The following is a 20,321-nucleotide window of genomic DNA, read 5'->3' as shown; positions in this document are numbered from 1 at the left end:
CGTTGTTGGGTTACCTAGTACTCAACAGGGACATGATGCGATATGGATTATTGTTGATAGACTAACAAAATCAGCACATTTTCTTCCTATTAAGGTAAACTATCCTCTTGATAAACTCGCTGAGATTTACATTTGGGAGATAGTTAGACTGCATGGTATTCCATATTCAATTGTGTCTGATAGGGATCCGAGATTTACATAAAGGTTTTGGCAAAGCTTACAACTAGCTTTAGGTACTAAATTGAAATTCAGTACATCGTTTCATCCTCAGACAGATGGGCAATCAGAACGGACTATTCAAACTTTAGAGGATATGTTACGTGCATACATGATTGAATTTCAGGGTAGTTGGGATAAATATGTGCCACTCATGGAATTTGCATACAACAATAGTTATCATTCAAGTTTGGGAATGGCTCCTTATGAAGCATTATATGGTAGAAGATGCAGAACACCAGTATGTTGGGATGAAATTGGGGAAAACAGTTAATAGGCCCAGAAATTGTTCAAATCACTACAGAAAAAGTACAATTAATCAGAGATCGCCTTAAGGAATCCCAAGATAGACAAAAGAGCTATGCTGATTTGAAAAGGAAACCGATTGAGTACAGTGTGGGTGATAAAGTGTTTCTCAAGATCTCGCCACGGAAAGGGATATTAAGATTTGGTAAGCGAGGAAAACTAAGTCCAAGGTTTATTGGTCCATATGAAGTAATTGAAAAGATTGGTCCAGTAGCTTATAGATTAGCCTTACCTCAAGAGTTATCGCAGATTCATAACATCTTTTATGTTTAAATGCTACATAGATACAGGAGTGATCCTAGTCATGTCTTACAAGTTCAGCCTATAGAATTATAGGATGATTTATCATATGAAGAAGAACCAGTTGCTATTTTAGCAAAGGAAGATAAGGAGTTAAGAAATAAGGTTATTCCTCTAGTAAAAGTATTGTGGAAACATCATGGAAGTGAGGAAGCAACATAGGAATGAGAGGAGGAAATGAGAAGTCGATACCCTCATCCATTTTAACCTAATTTCGAGCACGAAATTTCATAAGGTGGGGAGAATTGTCATAACCGTAACCTAATCTCGTTTAGAATTTATTAATTAATTTTATTTAGAATTCATTATGCATTGCATATCATTTATTATTATTATAAAAGAGAAAATTAATTAAGGATATAGGCATTTTAGATGTCAAAATTTAAATTGAAAACAAAAGTTACGACTAGTTAAATTGAGTTGATGTAATTGAACGAAATAAAAGACTCGAGGATTAAAAGATATGGTAAGTATATCATTAAGGGCCTAAAAGAACTTTTTATTTGGAGTATATCTAGATAGTCTAAATGTCAATAATGCCCTTATGTTTTGATTATGTGTCCAAGTTAGGTTAATAACCTATTCTTATTTTAGTAATTTGTTAATTAGTATATGTATACAAAATATGGAAGATATTCAAACAAAATTTCATTCATTCAGACCTAAACTAAACCCTAAAACATCAATTCTTTGCGTTCTTGAAGTCTAAGAAGGAAATCAAGCTCAATTGCAAGTTATTCATCTTTTCAACCTGTTTATCTAGGATTTACACAAGAAATAGCATGTTCTGTTTTTGAATCCAGAAATTCCAGCTTATTGCGAGGGATGTATGTCGAGTTCTATAACTCTAAATGGAGTAATTATTGATTTCACAGACACTTTAGAGTGTTTACTACAACTTTTATTCTTTGCGGTTAATCTGGTTCGGTCTTATTAATACTATAATTGACCATGACATTTTATTGCTTCAGCTGTGAAGACAGTCTGAACACACCTAACTAAAAATCGTATAACTCATTGCTTAGATACTGAAATGATGAAATTCTTTTTGATTTGGATTCTAGACTCAAAGGAATAAATGTTCACCGAAGGGTTTGTTAAAATTATGTCAATACTATTCACAGGAAATGTTTGAATAGAGGCTTAATGTTCTGCCTACTAAGGCCTATTTGTTACCAAGTTCATAATCATACATAAACCATATAGAAATCCATTTGTAGGTGCTGCATTTAGGTTAAATAAGTATTAGATATATGTATAAGTTTATATATGTTATTGTGATTGAGCTTTGTGATTTACATTACTCATTTAGGTGCTCGTTTTGGCAACGAAGGTGCAAGTAGAAAGTAAGGCAGCTTGTGACGTGATTTTTGAGTAGTTTTGGTTGTTGTGTTAGCCCTTGCTACTAATAAACTTTATATTTTAAAATTCGAAGTGTTAAGTTTTATTGTGTTTTTAAATGTTTATATATGGTAGTTTTTATAATGCACGAAAGGTGTTCGATAAAATGCTTGTTTGAACGTTTTAATGAACATTATACGATGTGGTTTATAAATGAAAAATGTGTTGATTTAATCATTACGCGGACTTGATTATGGTTTAGTTTTGAATGATAATTTGAAATGGTTTTGTTATTGAATCGTATTGCGCTTTGATGAAATAACTTGAGATTTCTTTTATGTGATATGTCTACTCTGTAACGATATATTTGGGGGGTGCTGAGTTGTGATATGCACCTGGTTATGTGCTGAGTTAGTTATATGCACATACGAGATATTGTGAGTGTCTATGCGCATTTGACACAGGGCACTTGATTGATGGTCAGTGAAGGGAGAAGGGCTGAGCCGTGCTCATGATGGAGAAGGGTTAGCCATTAAGTGTTCCTAGATATGTTGGTTAGAGTGTAGATCAGTGTTGTGTTCCTGATTGCAGGTCTATGGTTAATATTTTTGTTACAGGGTAATATATCAATCTTATAGTTGATGATTGATACGAAGTACATTTTATATTTAAAGTGAAATTGTTTTGATATCGTTTATATTTGTAAATGCCTTCGTGATGAACCTTACAAGTATTTTTGGTTATATTGAACTGTTTTCTAGTATATGTTATTATATAATATACTTACTTTAAGTATTTAAATGTTTTATGCTTGTTATGTCTATTCACTGAGCTTTCGGTTATTTTAGTTGTTTTAAAACCTTTTCAGTTAGCAAGGCAATCTACAGTACAGTTGACTAGAGAGGGAGTTGGGCTTAGAGTTTGGGCTTGAGACATAGAGGTTGGCCACATCTCCGAGTTTTGAGATGTCTTGATGTTTTTATTTAGAATAAACTTATTTGTACCTAAATATATATTTTGAATCATATGTATAAAAGTTTGTAACAATACTTAATTTTCATATAGTGGTTTAAATAAAATGTTGTATAAAAGTTTTTCATATATTTGTGCTTAATTATTTATAGAACACGTTTTAAAATGTTGATTTGGAGATAAATATATTTTAAATAACCATCAATCTCGTGCTAAGTAAGGCGAGGTTTGACAACGGAAGTGAGATGCCCATATTAATCATATAGATCGTAGAGTGTATAGAGATATATACACATTGATATATTTGCTTCCGTTTGATTATATGCAAAAAATTTATAGTGACTTTCAGGCTTGCTACGGATTTTGGAGCTATCACTCCCATTCCTTAGAGCCGGTCTCAGCTCAATTGTTTAAGTCGTGACAGCTTAAATCAATAAAAAGGTGAAACTTTTGGATTTGTTTCGTAACGTTTGTAAACGTTTGGCTTCAGTCGCTAAAAAGGTGAAACATTTGGATTTGTTTCGTAACGTTTGTAAACGTTTGGCGTAAATCGCTAAAGGGTGAAAAGTTTGTATTTTTTCCGTAACGTTTTAAAAGTTTGGCTTAAATCGCTAAAATGGGGAAACGTTTGGATTTGTTTCGTAACGTTTGTAAACGTTCGGCTTAAATTGCTAAAAAGGTGAAATGTTTGAATTTTTTTCGTAACGTTTGTAAATGTTCGACTTAAATCGCTAAAAAGGTGAAACGTTTGGATTTGTTTCGTAATGTTTGTAAATGTTGGGCTTAAATCGCCAAAAAGGTGAAATGATTGGATTTGTTTCATAACGTTTATAAAAGTTTCGCTTAAATTCCTAAAAAGGTGAAATGCTTGGATTTATTTTGGAACGTTTGTAAATGTTTCGATTAAAATGCTAAAAAGGTGAAACGCTTGGATTTTTTTCGTAACGTTTGTAAACGTTTGGCTTAAATTGCTAAAAAGGTGAAACGCTTGGTTTTCTTTCGTAATGTTTGTAAAGGTTTGGCTTAAATCACTAAAAATGTGATTCGTTTGGATTTATTTCGCAACGTTTTAAACATTTGGTTTTATTTCGTATCGTTTGTAAACGTTTGTCTTAAATCGCTAAAAAGGTGAAAATGTTTGGTTTTGTTTCGTAACGTTTGTAAACATTTGGCTTAAATCGCTAAAAATGGGGAAACGTTTGGATTTTTTTCGTAACGTTTGTAAACCTGTGGCTTAAATTGCTAAAAAGATGAAACGCTTAGTTTTATTTCTTAACGCTTGTAAAGGTTTGGCATAAATTGCTAAAAATATGAAACGTTTGGATTTGTTTCATAACGTTTTAAACGTTTGGTTTTGTTTGGTAACATTTGTAAACGTTTGGCTTAAATCGCTAAAAAGGTGAAACGTTTGGATTTGTTTCGTAGCGTTTGTAAACGTTAGGCTTAAATCGCTAAAAAGGAGAAACGTTTAGATTTGTTCCAAAACGTTTGTAAATGTTTGGCATAAATCGCTAAAAAGGTGAAATGTTTGGATTTGTTTCGTAACGTTTTAAATTTTTGGCATAAATCGGCAAAAAGGTGAAACGTTTGGATTTTTTTCGTAACGTTTGTAAACGTTTGTCTTTAATCGCTAAAAAGGTGAAACGTTTGGATTTGTTTTATAATGTTTGTAAACGTTTCGCTTAAATTGCATAAAAGGTGAAACGCTTGGATTTTTTTCGTAACCTTTGTAAACGTTTGGCTTTATTTACTAAAAAGGTGAAACATTTTAATTTGTTCCAAACATTTGTAAACGTTTAGCTTAAATCGCTAAAAACATAAACCTTTTGGATTTGTTTCGTAACGTTTGTAAACGTTTGGCTTAAATCGCTACAATGGTTAAACATTTGGATTTGTTTTGTAACATTTGTAAAACGTTTGGCTTAAATTGCTAAAAAGATGAAACACTTGGATTTGTTTCATAATATTTGTAAATGTTTGGTTTAAATTGCTAAAAGGGTGAAACTCTTGTATTTGTTTCGTAGCGTTTGTAAACGTTTGGCTTAAATTGCTATAAAAGGGAAACTCTGGGATTTGTTTTGTAAAGTTTGTAAACGTTTGACTTAAATTGCTAAAAAGGCCAAACGTTTGGATTTGTTTCGTAACGTTTGTAAACGTTTGGCTTAAATCGCTAAAAAGGGGAAACGTTTGGATTTGTTTCGTAATGTTTGTAAACATTTGGCTTCAATCGCTAAAAAGGTGAAACGTTTGGATTTGTTTTGTAATGTTTGTAAACGTTTGGCTTAAATCGCTAAAAAGGTAAAACGTTTGATTTATTTCGTAACGTTTGTAAACGTTTGGCTTCAATTGCTAAAACGGTGAAACGCTTCGATTTGTTTCGTAACGTTTGTAAACGTTTTGGCCTAAATTGCTAAAAAGGTGAAATATTTGGATTTGTTTCCTAACCTTTGTAAACGTTTGGACTAAATCGCTAAAAAGGTGAAATGTTTGGATTTGTTTCGTAACGTTTGTAAACGTTTGGCTTAAATCGCTGAAAAGGTGAAACGTTTGGATTTGTTTCGTAACGTTTGTAAACGTTTTGCTTAAATTGCTAAAAAACGTGAAACACTTGGATTTGTTTTGTAACGTTTGTAAATGTTTGGCTTAAATTGCTAAAAAGGTGAAACACTTGGTTTTGTTTCGTAACGTTTGTAAACATTTGGCTTAAATCGTTAAAAATGGGAAATGTTTGGATTTGTTTCGTATTGTTTTAAGCTTTTGGTTTTGTATCGCAAAGTTGGTAAACATTTGGCTTAAATCGCTAAAAAGATGAAACATTTGGATTTGTTTCGTAACGTTTGCTAAGTTTGGCTTAAATCGCTAAAAATGTGAAACGTTTGGATTTGTGTTATAACGTTTGTAAAAGTTTGGCTTAAATCGTTCAAAAGGTGAGACATTTGGATTTGTTTCGTAACGTTTGTAAACGTTTGACTTAAATCGCTAAAAAGGTGAAACATTTGGATTAGGTAAACGTTTGTAAATGTTTGGCTTAAATCTCTAAAAAGGTGAAACATTTGGATTTGTTTCGTAGCGTGTGTAATCGTTTAACTTAAATTGCTAAAAAGGTGAAACGTTTGGATTTGTTTTGTAGCATTTGTAAACTTTGGCTTAAATCAATAAAAAGGTGAAACGTTTGGATTTGTTTCGTACCGTTTGTAAAGGTTTGGCTTAAATCGCTAAAAAGGTGAAACGTTTTGATTTGTTTCGTAACAGTTGTAAGCGTTTGGTTTAAATTGCTAAAAAAGTGAAACACTTGGATTTGTTTCGTAACGTTTGTAAACGTTTGGCTTAAATAGCTAAAAAGGTGAAACCCTTGGATTTGTTTCATTACGTTTGTAAACGTTTGGCTTAAATATTTAAAAAGGTGAAACGCTTGGTTTTGTTTCGTAACGTTTGTAACTGTTTGGCTTAAATTGCTAAATAAGGGAATCGCTTGGATTTCTTTCGTAACGTTTGTAAACGTTTGGCTTTAATCTCTAAAAAGTTGAAACGTTTGGTTTTGTTTCGTAACGTTTATAAATGTTTGGCTTAAATTGCTAAAAAGGTGAAACGTTTCGATTTGTTTTATAACGTTTTAAACGTTTGGCTTAAATCGCTAAAATGGGAAAACGTTTGGATTTATTTCGTAACGTTTGTAAACGTTTGGCTTAAATCGGTAAGAAGGTGAAATGTTTAATTTTGTTTCATAATGTTTGTAAATCTTCGGCTTAAATCGCTAAAAAGGTGAAACGTTTGGATTTATTTCGTAACGTTTGTAAGTGTTTTGCATTAGATGATAAAAGGTGAAACGCTTGGATTTGTTTCATAACGTTTGTAAACATTTCTCCTAAATTGCTAAAAAGGTGAAACACTAGGATTTTTTTCGTAACGTTTGTAAGCGTTTGGTTTTGTTTTGTAACTTTTGTAAACGTTTGGCCTAAATTGCTAAAAAGGTGAAACGTTTGGATTTGTTTCGTAACATTTTTAAACGTTTGGCTTCAATCGCTAAAAAGGTGAAACGTTTGGATTTGTTTTGTAACGTATGTAAACGTTTGGCATAAATCTCTAAAAAGGGGAAACGTTTGGATATATTTCGTAACGTTTTAAACGTTTGGCTTAAATCACTAAAAGGTGAAACGTTTGGATTTGTTTCGTAACGTTTTAAACGTATGGCTTAAATCGCTAAAATGGGGAAACATTTGGATTTGTTTCGTTACGTTTGTAAGCGTGTGGCTTAAATAACAAAAAAGGTGAAACGCTGGGATTTATTTCAGAACGTTTGTAAATGTATGGCTTAAATTGTTAAAAAGGTGAAACGCTTGAATTTGTTTCGTAACATTTGTAAACGTTTGGCATAAATTGATAAAAAGGTGAAACACTTGGTTTTTTTTTATAACGTTTGCAAAGATTTCGCTTAAATCGCTTAAAATGTGAAACGTTTGGATTTGTTTCGCAACGTTTTAAACATTTTGTTTTGTTTCGTAACGTTTGTAAACGTTTGGCTTAAATCGCTAAAAAGGTGAAACGTTTGGATTTGTTTTGTAACGTTTGTAAACATTCGGCTTAAATCGCTAAAAAGGAGAAACATTTGGTTTTGTTTCGTAACGTTTGAAAATATTTGGCTTTAATCGCTAAAAAGGGGAAACGTTTTTTATTTGTTTCGTAACGTTTGTAAACGTTTGGCTTCAATCGGTAGAAGGAAAACCGTTTGGATTTGTTTCGTAACGTTTGTAAACGTTCGGCATAAATTGCTAAAAAGGGGAAACGTTTATATTTTTTTCGTAACGTTATAAATGTTTGGCTTAAATCGCTAAAATTGGAAAACGTTTGGATTTGTTTAGTAACGTTTGTAAACGTTTGGCTTATATTGCTAAAAAGGTGAAACGTTTAGTTTTGTTTCGTAATATTTGTAAACTTTCGGCATAAATCGCTTAAAATGTGAAAGTTTTGTTTTATTTAGTAACGTTTTGCTTAAATTGTTAAAAAGGTGAAACACTTGGATTTATTTCGTAACTTTTGTAAACGTTTGGCTGAAATTATTAAAAAGGTGAAACGCTTGGATAAATTTGTTTCGGAACGTTTGTAAACGTTTGGCTTATATTGCTAAAAAGGTTAAACGCGTGGATTTGTTTCGTAAGGTTTGTAAACGTTTGGCTTAAATTGCTAAAAAGGTGAAACGCATGGTTTTGTTTCGTGACGTTTGTAAAGGTTTCGCTTAAATTGCTAAAAATGTGAAACGTTTGGATTCATTTCGTATCGTTTTAAATGTTTGGTTTTGTTTTGTAACGTTTGTTAAAGTTTGGCTTAAATCACTAAAAAGGGGAAACATTTGGATTTGTTTTGTAACTATTGTAAACGTTCGGTTTAAATCAATAAAAAGGTGAAACATTTGGTTTTGTTTCAAAACATTTGAAAACGTTTGGCTTGAATCGGTAAAAAGGTGAAACGTTTAGATTTGTTTCGTAACGTTTGTAAACGTTTTGCTTACATCGGTAAAAAGGTGTAACGTTTAGATTTATTTCGTAACTTTGGTAATCGTTCGGCTTAAATCGCTAAAAAGGTGAAACGTTTGGATTTGTTTCGTAATGTTTGCAAACGGTTGGCTTAAATCGCTAAAAAGGTGAAACGTTTGGATTTGTTTCATAACGTTTGTAAACCTTTGGCTTAAATTGCTGAAAAGGCGAAACGTTTGGTTTTGTTTTGTAACCTTTGTAAACGTTTGGCCTAAATTGCTAAAAAGGCGAAACTTTGGATTTGTTTCGTAACGTTTATATACGTTTGGCCTAAATCGCTAAAAAGGTAAAACGTTAGGATTTTTTTCGTCATGTTTGTAAACGTTTGGCTTAAATCGCAAAAAAGGTGAAATGTTTGGAATTGTTTCATTACGTTTGTAAACATTTGGCTTAAATCGCTAAAAAGGTGAAACATTTGGATTTGTTTCGTAACGTTAGTAAACGTTTGGCTTATATCGCTATAAAGGTAACGTTTGTAAACGTTTGGCTTGTGTCGGAAAAAAGGTGAAACGCTTGTATTTGTTTCGTAACTTTTCTAAACGTTTGGCTTAAATCGCATAAAAGGTGAAACGCTTGGATTTGTGTCGTAACGTTTGTAAACGTTTGGTTTAAATTGCTAAAAAGGTGAAACGCTTGGATTTGTTTCGTAACGTTTGTAAACGTTTGGTTTAAATTGCTAAAAAGGTGAAATTCTTAGATTTGTTTCATAACCTTTGTAAACGTTCGGCTTAAATCACTAAAAAGGTGAAACATTTGGTTTTGTTTCGTAACGTTTGAATACTTTTGGCTTAAAACGCTAAAAAGGTGAAACATTTAGATTTGTTTCGTAACGCTTGTAAACGTTTGGCTTAAATCGCTAAAAAGGTGAAATGTTTGAATTTGTTTCGTAACGTTTGTAAACGTTTGTCTTAAATTGCTAAAAAGGCGAAACACTTGGTTTTGTTTCGTAACGTTTGTAAAGGTTTCGCTTAAAACGCTTAAAATGTTACACGTTTGGATTTGTTTCGTAACGTTTTAAACATTTTGATTTGTTTCGTAATGTTTGTAAACGTTTGGCTTAAATCGTTAAAAAGATGAAACGCTTGGATTTGTTTTGTAATGTTTGTAAACGTTTGGTTTAAATTGCTAAAAAGGTGAAACGCTTGGATTTGTTTTGTAAAAATGTGAAACGTTTGGATTCATTTCGTATCGTTTTAAACGTTTGGTTTTGTTTCATAACGTTTGTTAAAGTTTGGCTTATATCACTAAAAAGGGGAAACATTTGGATTTGTTTTGTAACTACTGTAAACGTTCGGCTTAAATCACTAAAAAGGTGAAAAATTTGGTTTTGTTTCGTAACGTTTGAAAACGTTTGTCTTAAATCGCTAAAAAGGTGAAATGTTTAGATTTGTTTCGTAACGTTTGTAAAAGTTTTGCTTAAATCGGTAAAAAGGTGAAACGTTTAAATTTGTTTCGTAACTTTGGTAATCGTTCGACTTAAATAGCTAAAAAGGTGAAACGTTTGGATTTGTTTCGTAACGTTTGTAAACGTTTAGCTTAAATCGCTAAGAAAGGAAAACGTTTGGATTTGTTTCATAACATTTGTAGACCTTTGGCTTAAATTGCTGAAAAGACGAAACGTTTGGATTTGTTTTGTAATCTTTGAAACGTTTGGCCTAAATCGCTAAAAAGGCGAAATGTTTGGATTTGTTTCGTAACGTTTATATACGTTTGGCCTAAATCGCTAAAAAGGCAAAACGTTAGGATTTCTTTCGTAACGTTTGTAAACGTTTGGCTTAAGTCGCAAAAAAAGTGAAACGTTTGGAATTGTTTCGTAACGTTTGTAAACATCTGGCTTAAATCGCTAAAAAAGTGAAACGTTTGAATTTGTTTCGTAACGTTTGGATTTGTTTCGTAACGTTAGTAAACGTTTGGCTTATATCGCTAAAAAGGTGAAACGTTTGGATTTGTTTCATAATGTTTGTAAATGTTTGGCTTGTATCTCAAAAAAGGTCAAACGCTTGGATTTGTTTCGTAACTTTTGTAAACGTTTGGCTTAAATCGCAAAAAAGTTGAATCACTTGGATTTGTGTCGTAACGTTTGTAAACGTTTGGCTTAAGTTGCTAAAAAGGGGAAACGCTTGGATTTGTTCGTAACGTTTATAAACGTTTGGTTGAAATTGCTAAAAAGGTGAAACTCTTGGATTTGTTTCATAACCTTTGTAAACGTTCGGCTTAAATCACTAAAAAGGAGAAACATTTGGTCTTGTTTCGTAACGTTTGAAAATGTTTGGCTTAAATCGCTAAAAAAGTGAAATGTTTAGATTTGTTTCGTAACGCTTGTAAACGTTTGGCTTATATCTCTAAAAAGGTGAAACGTTTGAATTTGTTTCGTAACGCTTGTAAACGTTTCGCTTATATTGCTAAAAAGGCGAAACACTTGGTTTTGTTTCGTAACGTTTGGAAAGGTTTCGCTTAAATCGCTTAAAATGTTAAACGTTTGGTTTTGTTTCGTAACGTTTTAAACGTTTTGATTTGTTTCATAACGTTTGTAAACGTTTGGCTTAAATCGCGAAAAAGGTGAAACGTTTGGATTTGTTTTGTATTGTTTGTAAACGTTCGGTTTATATTGCTAAAAATGAGAAACATTTGGTTTTGTTTGGTAACATTTGAAAACATTTCGCTTTAATCGCTAAAAAGGTGAAACGTTTGGATTTGTTTCGTAACGTTTGTAAACGTTTGGCTTCAATCGCTAAAAGATAAACCGTTTGGATTTGCTTCAAAACGTTTGTAAACGTTTGGCATAAATTGCTAAAAAGGTGAAGCGTTTGGATTCGTTTCGTAACGTTTTAAATGTTTGGCTTAAATAGATAAAATTCGGAAACGTTTGGATTTGTTTAGTAACGTTTGTAAACGTTTGGCATGAATTTCTAAAAAGGGGAAACATTTGGTTTTGTTTCGTAACATATATAAACGTTCGGCATTTATCTCTAAAAATGTGAAAGTTTGGTTTTGTTTCGTAACGTTTTGCTTAAATTGCTAAAAAGATGAAACGATTGGATTTGTTTTGTAACTTTTATAAACTATTGGCTGAAATTATTTAAAAGGTGAAACGCTTGGATAAATTTGTTTCCGAACGTTTGTAAATGTTTGACTTAAATTGCTAAAAAGGGGAAACGCGTGGATTTGTTTCGTAAGGTTTGTAAACGTTTGGCTTAAATTGCTAAAAAGGTGAAACGCTTGGTTTTGTTTCGTGACATTTGTAAAGGTTTCGCTTAAATCGCTAAAAATGTGAAACGTTTGGTTTTGTTTCGTAAAGTTTGTTAAAGTTTGGCTTAAATCACTAAAAAGGGGAAACATTTGGATTTGTTTTGTAACGTTTGTAAACGTTCGGCTGAAATCACTAAAAAGTTGAAACATTTGGTTTTGTTTCGTAACGTTTGAAAACGTTAGGCTTAAATCGCTAAAAAGATGAAACGTTTAGATTTGTTTCGTACCGTTTGTAAACGTTTGGCTTAAATCGCCGAAAAGGGGAAACGTTTAGATTTGTTTCGTAATTTTTGTAAACGTTCGGCTTACATCGCTAAAAAGGTGAAACGTTTGGATTTGTTTCATAACGTTTGTAAACGTTTGGTTTAAATCTCTGAAAAGGGGAAACATTTGGATTAGTTTCATAACATTTGTAAACCTTTGGCTTAGATTGCTGAAAAGTCGAAATGTTGGGATTTGTTTCGTAACCTTTGTAAACCTTTGGCCTAAATCGCTAAAAAGACGAAACATTTGGATTTGTTTCGTAACGTTTATATACGTTTGTCCTAAATCGCTCAAAAGGGCGAAACGTTAGGATTTCTTTCGTAACGTTTGTAAACGTTTGGCCTAAATCGCGAAAAAGGTGATACGTTTGGAATTGTTTCGTAAGGTTTGTAAACGTTTGGCTTATATCACTAAAAAGGGGTAACGTTTGGATTTATTTCGTAACGTTTGTAAACCTTTGGCTTGTATCGCAAAAAAGGTGAAACGCTTTGATTTGTTACGTAACTTTTGTAAATGTTTGGCTTAAATCGCAAAGAAAAAGGTGAAACGCTTGGATTTGTGTCGTAACGTTTGTAAAAGTTTGGCTTAAGTTGCTAAAAAGGTTAAACGCTTGGATTTGTTTCGTAACATTTGTAAACGTTTGATTTAAATTGCTAAAAAGGTGAAACTCTTGGATTTGTTTCATAACCTTTGTAAACGTTCGGCTTAAATCACTAAAAAGGTGAAACATTTGGTTTTGTTTCGTAACGTTTTAAAATGTTTGGCTTAAATCGCTAAAAAAGTGAAATGTTTAGATTTGTTTCGTAACGCTTGTAAACGTTTGGCTTATATCGCTAAAAAGGTGAAACGTTTGAATTTGTTTCGTAACGCTTGTAAACGTTTGGCTTAAATTGCTAAAAAGGCGAAACACTTAATTTTGTTTCGTAACATTTGGAAAGGTTTCGCTTAAATCGCTTAAAATGTTAAACGTTTGGATTTGTTTCGTAACGTTTTAAACGTTTTGATTTGTTTCGTAACGTTTGTAAACATTTGGCTTAAATCGCGAAAAAGGTGAAACGTTTGGATTTGTTTTGTAACTTTTGTAAACGTTCGTCTTAAATTGCTAAAAAGGAGAAACATTTGGTTTTGTTTGGTAACCTTTAAAAACATTTGGCTTTAATCGCTAAAAAGGTGAAATGTTTGGATTTGTTTCGTAACGTTTGTAAACGTTTGGCTTCAATCGCTAAAAGAGAAACCGTTTGGATTTGTTTCAGAACGTTTGTAAACGTTTGGCATAAATTGCTAAAAAGGTGAAGCGTTTGGATTTATTTCGTAACGTTTTAAATGTTTGGCTTAAATAGATAAAATTCGGAAACGTTTGGATTTGTTTAGTAACGTTTGTAAACGTTTGGCTTACATTGCTAAAAAGGTGACAAATCCAAAAGTATACAAACGTTACGAAACAAATCCAAACGTTTCACCTTTTTAGCAATTTAAGCCAAACGTTTACAAATGTTGCGAAACAAATCCAAGCGTTTCACCTTTTTAGCGATTTAAGCAAAGCGTTTAAAAACATTACGAAACAAATCCAAACGTTTTACCTTTTTAGCGATTTAAGCCAAGCGTTTACAAACTTTACGAAACAAATCCAAACGTTTCACCTTTTTAGTGATTTAAACCAAACGTTAACAAACGTTACGAAACAAATCCAAGCGTTTAACCGTTTTAGCAATTTATGTCAAACGTTTACAAACGTTACGAAACAAATCTAAACTTTTCACCTTTTTAGCGATTTAAGCCAAACATTTACAAACGTTGCGAAACAATCCAAACGTTTAACATTTTTAGCGATTTAAGCCAAACATTTACAAACGTTACGAAACAAATCAAAACGTTTCATTTTTTAGTGATTTAAGCCAAACGTTTACAAACGTTACGAAACAAATCCAAATACTTTTCCCTTTAGGCGATTTAAGCCAAAAGTTTACAAACTTTACGAAAAAAATATAAACGTTTCACCTTTTTAGCGATTTAAGCCAATCGGTTCGCCTTATTAGCGATTTAAGCCAAACGTTACGAAACAAAACCAAACGTTTCACCTTTTTAGCAATTTAATCCAAACGTTTACAAATGTTTATAAATGGCTGAACGTTTGCAAGAGTTACGAAACAAATCCAAACGTTTCCCCTTTTTAGCGATTTAAGCCAAACATTTACAAATGCTACAAAACAAGACCAAACGTTTACAAACGTTACAAAACAAATGCAAGCGTTTAACCTTTTTAGCAATTTAAGGAAAAATTTTTCAAACATTACGAAAAAAACCCAAACGTTTCACATTTTTAGCAATTTAAGCCAAACGTTTACAAACGGTACGAAACAAATCCAAATGTTTTCCTTTTTTAGCATTTTAATCCAAATGTTTACAAATTCTACAAAATAAATCAAACGTTTCACATTTTTAGCGATTTAAATGATACGTATACAAACGTTACGAAACAAATCCAAACGTTTCATCTTATTAGCGATTGAAGCCAAGCGTTTCACTCTTTTGGCGATTTAAGCAAAACATTTACAAACGTTGCAGAACAAAACCAAACATTTACCTTTTTATTAATTTAAGCCAAACGTTTACAAACGTTACGAAACAAATCCAAACGTTTCACATTTTTAGCTATTTTACAAACGTTACGAAACAAAACCAAACGTTTAAAACGATAGGAAACAAAACCAAACGTTTCATATTTTTAGCGATTTAAGCCAAACATTTACAAACGTTACGAAACAAATCCACAAGTTTCACCTTTTTAGAGATTTAATCAATACGTTTACAACCATTACGAAATCAATCTAAGCGTTGAAAACGTTACGAAACACTTTTTAGTAATTTAAGCCAAATGTTTACAAACGTTACGAAACAAATCCAAATGTTTCACCTTTTTAGCGATTTAAAACAAACGTTTACAAATGTTACGAAACAAATTCAAGCATTTCACCTTTGTAGCGATTTAAGCCAAATATTTACAACGTTAAGAAACAAAACCAAACGTTTCGCCTTTTTAGCGATTTAAGCCAGACATTTAAAAACGTTACGCAAAAAAATCCAAACGTTTCACCTTTTTAGCGATTTATACCAAAAGTTTACAAACGTTACGAAACAAATCCAAACGTTTCACCTTTTTAGCAATTTAAGCAAAACATTTACAAACGTTGCGAAACAAATCCATGCGTTTCACCTTTTTAGCGATTTAAGCCAAGCGTTTAAAAACGCTACGAAACAAATCCAAACGTTTCACCTTTTTAGTGATTTAAACCAAATGTTAACAACCGTTACGAAAGAAATCCAAGAGTTTAACCGTTTTAGCAATATATGCTAAACGTTTAAAAACATTACGAAACAAATCCAAATGTTTGACCTTTTTAGAAATCTAAGCCAAACATATACAAACGTTACGATACAAATCGAAAGTTTCACCTTTTTAGCAATTTAAGCCAAATGTTTACAAACGTTACGAAAAAAATCCAAACGTTTGACATATTTTGCGATTTAAGTCAAACGTTTACAAACGTTACGAACAAATTCAAACGTTTCATCTTTTTAGCGATTTAAGCCAAACGTTTATAAACGTTACGAAATAAATCCAAAAAATTTACCCTTTTAGCGATTTTAGCCAAAAGTTTACAAACGTTACGAAACAAATCCAATAGTTTCACGTTTTTAGCAATTTAAGCCAAACGTTACGAAACAAAACCAAACGTTTAAAATGATACGAAACAAAACCAAACGTTTAAAACGATACGAAACAAAACCAAACGTTTCACCTTTTTAACGATTTAAGCCAAACGTTTACAAATGTTATGAAACAAATCCAAAAAATTCACCTTTTTAGCGATTTGAGGCAAACGTTTACAAACGTTACGAAACTAATCCAAACGTTGAAAACGTTACGAAACCCTTTTTAGAGATATAAGCCAAATGTTTACAAACGTTACGAAACAAATCCAAACATTTCACCTTTTTAGCGATTTAAAACAAACGTTTACAAACGATACGAAACAAATCCAAACGTTTCCCCTTTATAGTGATTTAAGCCAAACGTTTACAAACGCTACGAAACAAAACCAAACGTTTCGCCGTTTTAGCGATTTAAGCCACGCATTTACAGACGTTACGAAACAAATCCAAATGTTTCACCTGTTTAGCGATTTAAACCAAAAGTTTACAAATGTTGCGAAACAAATCCAAACGTTTCATCTTTTTAGCAATTTAAGCCAAATGTTTACAAACGTTGCGAAACAAATCCAAGCGTTTCACCTTTTTAGCAATTTAAGCCAAGCATTTAGAAACATTACGAAACAAATCCAAACGTTTCACCTTTTTAGCGATTTAAGACAAGCGTTTACAAACTTTACAAATAAAATCCAAACGTTTCACATTTTTAGCGATTTAAGCCAAACATTTACAAACGTTACGAAACAAATCCAAACGTTTCATCTTTTTAGCGATTTAAGCCAAACGTTTACAAACGTTACGAAACAAATCCAAATATTTTTCCCTTTTAGCGATTTAAGCCAAAAATTAACAAACGTTACGAAACAATTCCAAGCGTTTCACCTTTTTAGCAATTTAAGCCAAACGTTTACACACGTTACTAAACAAAACCAAGTATTTCACCTTTTTAGCGATTTAAGCCAAACGTTTACAAACATTACTAAACAAAACCAAATGTTTCACCTTTTTAGTGATTTAAGCCAAACGCTTACAAATGTTACAAAACAAAACAAAACATTTACAAACGTTACGAAAGAAATCCAAGCGTTTCACCTTTTTTGCAATTTAAGCCAAACGTTTACAGACGTTACAAAACAAAACCAAATGTTTCACCTTTTTAGCGATTTAAGCCAAACGTTTACAAACGTTTTTAAACAAATCCAAATGTTTAACCTTTTTAGCGAATTAAGCCAAACGTTTAAAATGTTACGAAACAAATCCAAACGTTTCACCTTCTTAGCAATTTAAGACAAACGTTTACAAACGCTACGAAACAAATCCAAGCGAAACGTTTACAAACGTTACGAAACAAATCAAAACGTTTACAAACTTACGAAACCAATCCAAACGTTTCACCATTTTATCGATTTAAGTAAAATGTTTACAAACGTTGCGAAACCAATCCAAACGTCTCACCATTTTAGCGATTTAAGCCAAACATTTACAAACATTACGAAACAAATCCAAACGTTTCCCCTTTTTAGCAATTTAACCCAAACGTTTAAATTGAAGCAAAACATTTGGATTTGTTTCGCTTATCTTTGAGTCTTTCGTATCGTTTGGTTTTATTTCGTAACGTTTGTAAACGAAACAAAAACAAACATTTCACATTTTTAGCGATTTAAGCCGAACGTTTACAAACGTTACGAAACAAAACCAAACGTGTCACCTTTTTAGCGATTTGAGCCAAACGTTTACAAACGTTACGAAACAAATCCAAACGTTACACCTTTTTAGCAATTTTAGCCAAACGTTTACAGACGTTAAAAAAAATTACGAAACAAATCCAAAAGTTTAATCTTTTTAGCAATTTAAGCCAAACGTTTACAGACGTTAGGAAACAAAGCCAAACGTTTCCCCTTTTTAGCAATTTAAGCAAACATTTACAAACGTTAAGAAATAAATCCAAACGTTTCACCTTTTTAGCGATTGAAGCCAAGCGTTTCACCTTTTTAGCGATTTAAGTCAAACATTTACAAACGTTACAAAACAAAACCAAACGTTTCACCTTTTTAGCAATTTAAGCCAAACGTTTACAAATGTCTATAAATGGCCGAACATTTACAAGAGTTACGAAAATAATCCAAATGTTTCATCTATTTAGCGATTTAAGCCAAACGTCTGCAAACGTTACGAAACAAAACCAAACATTTAAAACGTTACGAAACAAAACCAAACGTCTCACCCTTTTAGCGATTTAAACCAAACGTTTACAAATGCTACAAAACAAGACCAAACGTTTACAAATGTTACGAAACAAATCCAAGCGTTTAACCTTTTTAGCAATTTAAGTCAAATGTTTACAAACGTTACAAAACAAACCCAAACGTTTCACATTTTTGGCAATTTAAGCCAAATGTTTACAAACTTTACGAAACAAATCCAAACGTTTTACCTTTTTAGCAATTTAATCCAAATGTTTACAAACGCTACGAAACAAATCCAAACGTTTCACATTTTTAGCGATTTAAGCTAAAAGTTTACAAACGTTACGAAACAAATCCAAACGTTTCATCTTTTTAGCGATTAAAGCCAAGCGTTTCATCCTTTTAGCGATTTAAGCACAACGTTTACAAACGTTTAAAATGGCCAAACGTTTGCAAACGTTACAAAACAAATCCAAACGTTTAACCTTTCTAGCGATTTAAGCCAAACGTTTACAAACGTTGCGAAACAAAACCAAACATTTACCTTTTTAGCAATTTAAGCCAAATGTTTACAAACGTTACGAAACAAATCCAAAGGTTTCACCTTCTTAGCGATTTTACAAACGTTACAAAACAAAACTAACGTTTAAAACGATACGAAACAAAACCAAACGTTTCACCTTTTTAGCGATTTAAGCCAAAAGTTTACAAACGTAATGAAACAAATTCAAAAGTTTCACCTTTTTAGCCATTTAAGCCAAACGTTTAAAAACGTTACGAAACTAATCCAAACGTTGAATACGTTACGAAACCCTTTTTAGCAATTTAAGCCAAATGTTAAAAAACGTTACGAAGAAAATACAAACGTTTCACCTTTTTAGCGATTTCAAACAAACGTTTACAAATGTTACGAAACAAATCCAAACGTTTCACCTTTTTAGCGATTTAAGCCAAACGTTTACAAACATTGCGAAACAAAACCAAATGTTTCGCCTTTTTAGCGATTTAAGCCAAACATTTACAGACGTTACGAAACAAATCCAAACGTTTCACCTTTTTAGCGATTTAAACCATAAGTTTACAAACGTTACGAATCAAATTCAAACGTTTCACCTTTTTAGCAATTTAAGCCAAACGTTTACAAATGTTACGAAACAAATTCAAACGTTTCACCTTTTTAGCAATTTAAACCATACGTTAACAAATGTTACGAAACAAATCCAAGCGTTTAACCGTTTTAGCAATTAATCCCAACGTTTTCAAACGTTACGAAACAAATCCAAACGTTTGCCCTTTTTAGAAATTTAAACCAAACGTTTACAAACGTTTCGCCTTTTCAGCGATTTAGGCCAAAATTTACAAACGTTACGAAACAAATTCAAACGTTTCACCTTTTTAGCGATTTAAACCAAAAGTTTACAAACGTTACGAAACAATTCCAAACGTTTCATCTTTTTAGCAATTTACGCCAAACGTTACGAAACAAATCCAAACGTTTTATCTTTTTAGCAATTTAAGCCAAACGTTTACAAACGTTAAAAAACAATTCCAAACGGTTCCCCTTTTATCCGTTTTAAGCCAAACGTCCAAACTTTATTAAACAAAACCATATGTTTCACCTTTTTAGCGAGTTAAGCAAACCGTTTACAAACGTTTGTAAATAAATCCAAACGTTTAACCTTTTTCGCGATTTAAGCCAAACATTTACAAACATTACGGAACAAAACCAAACGTTTCATATTTTTAGAAATTTAAGCCAAACATTTACAAACGTTACTAAACAAAATCAAAGGTTTTACCTTTTTCGCAAATTAAGCTAAACATTCACAAACGTTACGAAACAAATCCAAACGTTTCACCTCTTTAGCAATTTAAGCCAAATGTTTACAAACTTTACGAAACAAATCCAAACGTTTTACCTTTTTAGCTATTTAATCCAAATGTTTACAAACGCTACGAAACAAATGCAAACGTTTCACATTTTTAGCGATTTAAGCTAAACGTTTACAAACGTTACAAAACAAATCCAAACGTTTCATCTTTTTATCGATTAAAGCCAAGCATTTCACCCTTTTAGCGATTTAAGCAAAACGTTTAGAAACGTTTAAAATGGCCAAATGTTTGCAAACGTTACGAAACAAATCCAAACGTTTCACCTTTTTAGCGATTTAAGCCAAACGTTTACAAATGTTGCGAAACAAAACCAAACATTTACCTTTTTAGCAATTTAAGGCAAATGTTTACA

This window comes from Mercurialis annua, linkage group LG4, assembly GCF_937616625.2.
Source record: "Mercurialis annua linkage group LG4, ddMerAnnu1.2, whole genome shotgun sequence".
In the NCBI taxonomy this organism is placed as follows: Eukaryota; Viridiplantae; Streptophyta; class Magnoliopsida; order Malpighiales; family Euphorbiaceae; genus Mercurialis; species Mercurialis annua.
Note: the sequence above shows the minus strand (reverse complement) of the source record.